Genomic DNA, 7,282 nt, shown 5'->3' on the forward strand with positions numbered 1-7,282 from the left:
TAAACAGGATAAATTGGAAATTATCAGCGGAGGAAAGGCACAAGAATGAAAGAGGGTCAGGAGAGGAGATATGAATGACCAGAGAATAGAAGGGTACCCAGGACAAACATGACCTACTTCCTAACCTACTTAATTTCATCTTTCTCTGTTCCCAATTCAAATACACCAAAGTCATTCTGACTGCCCTTTAGTTCCCAAAGAAGAGCTAGATCATCAGCAAATAAGATGGTTCTCATTTACAAGGTCAATTATTATTATCCCCATCATCAAATCTAGCCCCAAGGATCAGAATATAGCCAGGGCAAAAAAGGAACTGATTTGTTTGTAATGCCACCTACTACTCTGTTTTGCACCAGACCTTGGCAACATTCCCTTCATATTACTATTTTGGTATGAATACAAGCCACATTGCTCACCTCCAATACCCAATCCTGGTTTTTATAAAACTTACACATGGCCCATGATCAGAGTTACTTTTCAGGGTGTGTGTGTGTGTGTGTGTGTGTGTGTGTGTGTGTGTGTATGCATATTTTCTCCTTTGAAAGAGATTTTAGGACAGTGGCTCCTATCCAGGGTGGTCTATATCTGAACCAATACAGTGATTATTTATTTCTTCAGTAAGGCAAATACTTTAGATTGTTGAGCTTCTGCCAAGATCTCCAAGTCCCTAAGGACCTTAAGCATCTGGTACCATAAAAAGGGATTCACAGTGATTTGCATGAACTAGAGTGGAGTCATGCAAATAGGAGAGTAGGCTGACTCCCTGGTCACAGTTATGAAATGGAAATACATTCCAGGCCAGACTACATCCAAAGCAATATGTTATAACAGACCTGAATAATGTAAAGAGGACATCACAGAATAAAGCCCTCTCCCTTGGATCTCAAAGCCCTACTGCGGCTTATATATACCTGGGGTGTGCTGGAGCCAGGTCAAACTGGCCGCTGAACGTAATATCAGATTTACACCTCAGCAAAGCTACAAATTAGGGCTTAATTTAATTTTTTGTTGATTATTTAAGAAAGTGATGGAGAAAATGTTAATAATGCTGACTAAACTTAAAAAGTATGTCATATGTACGTTTTCTCCCAGAGAGCTAGCACATTACATTTTCTAGTATATTCTGATTATACCACTCCTATTCACCTGCATGTAGAATAGTCCTTATTTACAGATTTGGCAGGTAGGCAAAGCCAGGAGAGGCTTCAATTCTATTCAGTCCAGTTCAGCAAACACTTACAAGACACCTGCTTTGTACCTTATAAAGCATTGGAGGCTGGTGGAAGAGGAGAGGTGAAAAATACCATTAAGAGTGCTCACCCTCACAGAGCTTATAATCCATTGGAAGAGGAGTGGGGTATAACATACACAAATAACCATAATATGAAGTTGGATTAGTGAATAAAATAGGTAAACAATGCCAACCAATAAAGGAAGGTTCCTTTTTTTACTGGAGGAATCCAAAGAGATTTCATAGAGGATGTAGCATTTGAGCTTTGTCTTGAATAATAGAACAGTTTTGAGGTGGATGGAAGATGGGTATTCCAGGCATAGTCCATAGTGACTATTGACTAAATTTGGACTGTATTCAGTAGTCAATAGGGAGCCACTGAATGGTTTCGAAGGGAAGGAAGGAAATTGCCCATAACAAACTGCCAAGCTTGGCACCATGGAGAGTCGTGGCTACGATATAGGAAACACAGTGGTAGAAGAGAGGACCAGTGATTCATGGGAGACAGTGTCCCAGAAGAGAGACAGCAATAAAACACATTATCTTGCATCATTGTACAAATGCAGATATTATGGGTAATAACCAACGTGAACCAAAAACTATGATGCAAGAGGACAGATTTGAGCTACCATTGAGATCTAATGTGATAGGAATCACGAATAGAATATGCTTTGAAAGAATAAAGCTTATTTGAAAAGAATAGTATAAGAAGCAGAATGGGCAGAATAGTATTGTATATTGCTAGTAGCAATAATAATAATGAACCCAAGCTTTATATAGTGCTTTAAGGTTTGCAAAGCACTTTATATGTTATCTTATTTGATCTATGTAACAACTTTGTGAAATAGATGGTATATTCTTGTTTTATAGATGAGGGAATTGAGTCTCAAGTAGGTTAAGCGACTTGTGAAGGTTCCCCCGACTATTGTCAAGTTCAGGTCTGCTTGATTCCAAGTCTAAGACTCTACCCACTATAATAGTGTAAAGGCAATCAGTAAATGAGAAGATCTTTCCCACGCATTTGAATAGGCTTCAAGGGGGGCTCTCAGGGTCCTAGGGAGAGTGGCTAAGACTGGAGCCAATGGTAGGCGCCTGAGTTCTGGTCACTCAGATGACATTCTAGTCAACAGGATGATGTCTGGCAACTATATAAAAGGAGAGAACATAGCTTGGAGATTGAGATGTAATGCAGGGAGGAGAAGGAGAAGTGGCAGTGATGTTGGCAGCAGTGGAAGCGATGACAGTGGCAGAAGCGGCGGCGGCAGGCGGCAGTAGAAGTGGTGGCGGCAGCAGCAGCAGGCACTACTGAAAGCAGGACTGACCCTCCTGTAGACTGGAGAGTGCTGAGCAAGGGCTTGAGGCCAGTGGGTAATCTTCTTACTGGAGGTCCCTAGCATTGGGGGGAAGCACCAGTATGGCTTGGCTTGCTGCCATAATATTTTTCTGTAACCTCCTGGTCACTATTGTGAGATGGGCATATTGGTTTTGGAAGGTTCTTTCCAGGATATCAAACTGGGGACACTGGTCCGTGGGTCTGCTATTTTGGAGCTTGAATAAATACTTTAATCCCTCTGCCTTCTATTTAGAGAATCCCTTATATCCTGCAATTCTGGACCATTCAGGTACATTCATGATTTTCTTTGAAATCATGAATTCTGCCTTAATGATATAGCTGGCAACAAGGATGGGATCGTTAGGTACAAGATCTCTATTTAGAAGCAGAAGAACTTCAGAGGAAGAGATGAATATCCCAGGGTGGGAGGATCCATTTTATTGCTTCCTAGCAAAGGAATGGGCTAAAAGAGCTGGACTCTGTGAAAACTGGGAACCAAGGCTACAGAGAAGAGATCCTAGGGATTTGGAAAGATGTTTACGAGAGGTTAGAATTCAGTCAGGGGCATCACTATCTAGATAAAGCTAGATAGTGTTATCAGCCTACTGGCTAGTATATGAAAAATCGAGATTAAGTGAAAGAAATGGGGGCACTCCTATGCCACGGCAAGATGGGGTATCTCAGACAGCAGGAGAACAAATTGTTGCTCAAGAGTCTACTGACTCAGATGAGAATTTTTCTGTTAATGTGATTAGAAGCAACAGGAGACAAAATAGGCCAAGAGTGCATTTCAACTCTTGCCCAGGTAGAGCCTGACAGCCTGCTTTGTCCTTGCCATGGTGGCAGGGGAAGGGAGTGGAGAGAAAATGAGACAATGTCAGGGGCTGAGGCACAAAACACTACTAGAGTTCAGAATGTCCCTCGCATAGAGAATGAGAGATGGTCAAATACTCAGACAGACATTCGTCACATACAAAGGAGGAGTACAGAAATCCAAGGTGACAATTCAGTTACGAGGGAAATTCAGGAAGATTTTTCACAGCAAGAGATCGCAGACATTTTGAGTAGATTCACCCAAAGAATGGGAGAACCATTAATATCTTGGATAGTAAGACTCAGTGATCAAGGGGCCGATGGAATATCAGTAGATAGGGTGGATTGTATGAGATTCATAGGTATCAGCCATGATCCTCTAGTTCAGCAAGCATTTAGGGAAAATCTTCAGCAAAGAGATGGTGATGGCAAGACTAATCTGTTGGCGTTAGCCGCTGAAGGATGTAATAAGAGATATGCTACTGATTCTATGTGGCCCACTGAGAATAAACCTTGGCATTCACTTAGAGACTGTATCATAAAACTAAAGGAGGAGGTAAAGAGGACTGCTATCATGACGGGAACTGCAAACACATATTATGAAGATCCCTTGGGAGTCCCTTACAGGAATTAAATAGGACAGCTCCTCCTGCTTATAAACACCTAATTTTGACTCTGTTACTTGGGGAAACAGGGAGCTGTCTTTTGGTGGTGATAGATGAGATTTCACAGTTAAGTGACTTAGGAGACTGGGGAAGGGATAGATCTCCCCGAGAGAGGAGAGTGAATAGCCAGCAAATTTGGTGCCAAAATAGAGTGACAAGAAAAGAAATGTTCACTGCTCTATTGAGAGCAGGGGTAGACTTTGAAATGATAGATGGCATTCCAAGCAATGAACTGTACAGAATGTACTGAGATAAAGGACTTGATAACAGACAAAATAGGGAAATAAGAACTGCTCCTGTAGACACTACAGACCCTGAACCCTCACACCCAAGTGAATCACATGTTAGGTAATACTAGGAAATAGGCCAAGCCCCAGCCCACATTAAGGAAATACACAGGCTGGAGTGCAGACCCCACATTAACTTGACTATATATTGGAAAAATGGGTTAAGTATGGCAACTAGGGCATTAATAGATACCTGGGGCAGAAGCCATCCTTATCTATGGAAATCCAGACAAGTTCAGCCATGGAACTCCTATTACCATCACCGGATTAGGAGGGGCTGAAATACCAGCCAGACAAGTTAAATTGATGATGAAAATTGGACAGTTGCCCAAGAAAGAATATGCTGTGATTATTGTGCCGATTCCTGAATACACCATTGGGATAGACATATTGAAGGGTATGACTTTGAATTTACCTGAAGGAAAATACCAATTTGCTGTGAGGAAAATAGGCATTAATGCAGTCTTAGTGGGGAAAATAAAGATGGATCTAATCACTTTGCCCAAACCTTCTGAAGTAATTACTTTGAGGCAATATAGTGTGCCAAGTGGGCAAGATGAAATTGCCAGTACTATAAAAGAATGTGTTGACGCGGGAGTGTTAGTCCCTACAGCTACTCAATGGAACAACCCTGTCTGGCCAGTTCAAAAGCCAGATGGAACACGGAGGATGACAGTAGAATATAGACAGCTGAACAAAGTGACTCCTCCCTGTATGCTGCTGTTCCAGACACTGTACTTTAATAGAGAGAATACAGAAACATGAAGGGACTTGGTATGCAGTTATTGATTTGGCCAATGCCTTCTTTACGATCCCAATAGACCCCAAGCAATGGGACCAGTTTGCTTTTACTTGGCAAGGCTAACAGTATACATTTACATGCCTGCCACAAGGATATCTTCATAGCCCTACTATTTGCCACAGGATTGTAGCTGAGCATTTAGACGAATTAAAGTTTCCTGGTGTACAGCTTACCCACTACATAGATAACCCACTACATAGATGACATCATGATACAGGGAGAAAATATAAAAGAAGTGGAGAAAAGTTTGACACTGTTAATTGACCATATGAAAAGCAAAGGATGGGAAATTAACCCTGCAAAGGTTCAAGAGCCAGATCAAACTGTAAAATTTTGGGGGATACAGTAGAACAAAGGACTGCGAGAAATTCCTCCACAAGCTCAACAAAAAATCCAGGATTTTCCCGCCCCTACCCAAAAGTTCATAGGGCTATTTGGTTATTGGAGACACCACATCCCACACTTGGGACAGATTTTGAAACCCTTGTATAAAGTCACCAGGAAGAAATACAAATTTGGTTGGGGACTTAACAAAGTAGAGCTTTTGAGGAAGCAAAGGCTGCTATACAATTAGCCCCGGATTTATGGCCTGTGCAAAATGGGCCAGTGGAATTACAAGTGACTGTGCAAGATGACTATGCGAATTGGAGTTTGTGGCAAAAGCAACGAAGCCAAAGTGTACCTTTAGGATTTTGGTCAAGGAAAATACCTTCATGCAGAATGCAACATATACCCTTTGAGAAGCAGCTGTTAGCTGCATATTGGGCTTTGGTAGAAACTGAGCAACTGATTCTGGGTCATGAAGTGGTATTAAGGCCTGGAATTCCAATTATGACTTGGGTAATGAGTACCCCAGCTTCCCACAGAATTGGACATGCACAAGAGGTGAGCATAATCAAATGGAAGTGGTATAGTCAGAATAGGTTGAGAGCAGGCAAAAGTGGAGTTTCTGCTCTACATGAATCTGTGGCAAACTGAGGCAAATGAAAAACCGTTTGGAAAGTGGAGGTTGGCCCTTCAAGGGGTGGGCCAGCAGAGCCTCCTCTTCCAGATTGACTATCCTGAAATGGCTGAGAGCATCATGCCACACCACCGGTTCATGTGTGCGTACAAGCAGAGGATTGAACCCCCAGACAGACGCTGGCAGTATCTTTTGATGGCAGCTGAGCCCTATGAAACCATTGCTTTCAAGGTGCCAAGTAGAGAGATTGACAAAGCTGAGGGGAAGTTTTGGACCCACTGGAACAGAGAACCCAAGCAGTTTTTTCTCTAGTTCCATTTTAAGATGGAGAAGCCACCTGCTCCTCTAGCCCTCCCTGCTGGGCCTCCTGGAGTGAAGCGGCCCCCACCCTCACTGATGAATGGCTTGCCACCTCGACCACCTCTGCCAGAGTCCTTGCTGCCACCACCTCCAGGTGGCATGCCTCTGCCACCCATGCCTCCCAGTGGGCCTGCACCCCCAGGCCCTCCTGGGCCTCCTCAGATGCCCCCTCCTGCACCTGGAGTTCATCCCCCTACTCCTGGGGTTCACCTTCCTGCTCCTGGGGTACATCCCTCAGTTCCTGGGGTTCACCCTCAGGCTCCAGAAGTACATCCCCAAGCACCTGGGGTTCACCCTCAGGCTCCTGGGGTATACCCCAAAGCACCTAGAGTTCACCCACAAGCTCCTGGGGTTCACAATGGCAGTACATCAAACCATCAAGACAGAGAAAGGAGGGCAGTGTCATAAATTTACTGACTCATGGGTGGTAGCTAATGGGTTAGCTATGTGGATGCCTATATGGAAGAATCAGAATTGGGAGATTCATGGCAAACAAATTTGGGGTAAAGAATTATGGGAAGGCTCAGTTTCAATCTAGCTCAGATTCCATCTAGCTCAGCTCAGATTGAATCTGGCCCGCTTGTGAAAACAGGCGTCGCAAAGGGTGGGATTTCTTAAGACAACCCATTATGCTGAATCCCTAATAAACTTTCTCTTTTACCTTGGCTGAGAAGGCTTGAGTCGAATTCTTTCGGCAGGACCCGGCGTGTCGGTATTTTGGGGTCTCGAGCACCCCTAGAAACCTGTAGTTCCCCTAACAATCATCATTTTTTACTTAAACCTCTTCAGTTTTGGTTCCTTTAACCTCTTCATTTTGGTTCCCTGAGACT

At 43.3% G+C, this 7,282-nt stretch overlaps 1 pseudogene; it reads left to right on the top strand.

Moving 5' to 3' along the window:
• Positions 1–2,417: 2,417 nt before the first annotated feature.
• Positions 2,418–6,860, top strand: LOC118829613 (annotated as a pseudogene).
• Positions 6,861–7,282: the final 422 nt, after the last annotated feature.

Source organism: Trichosurus vulpecula, chromosome 8 (assembly GCF_011100635.1).
Source record: "Trichosurus vulpecula isolate mTriVul1 chromosome 8, mTriVul1.pri, whole genome shotgun sequence".
In the NCBI taxonomy this organism is placed as follows: Eukaryota; Metazoa; Chordata; class Mammalia; order Diprotodontia; family Phalangeridae; genus Trichosurus; species Trichosurus vulpecula.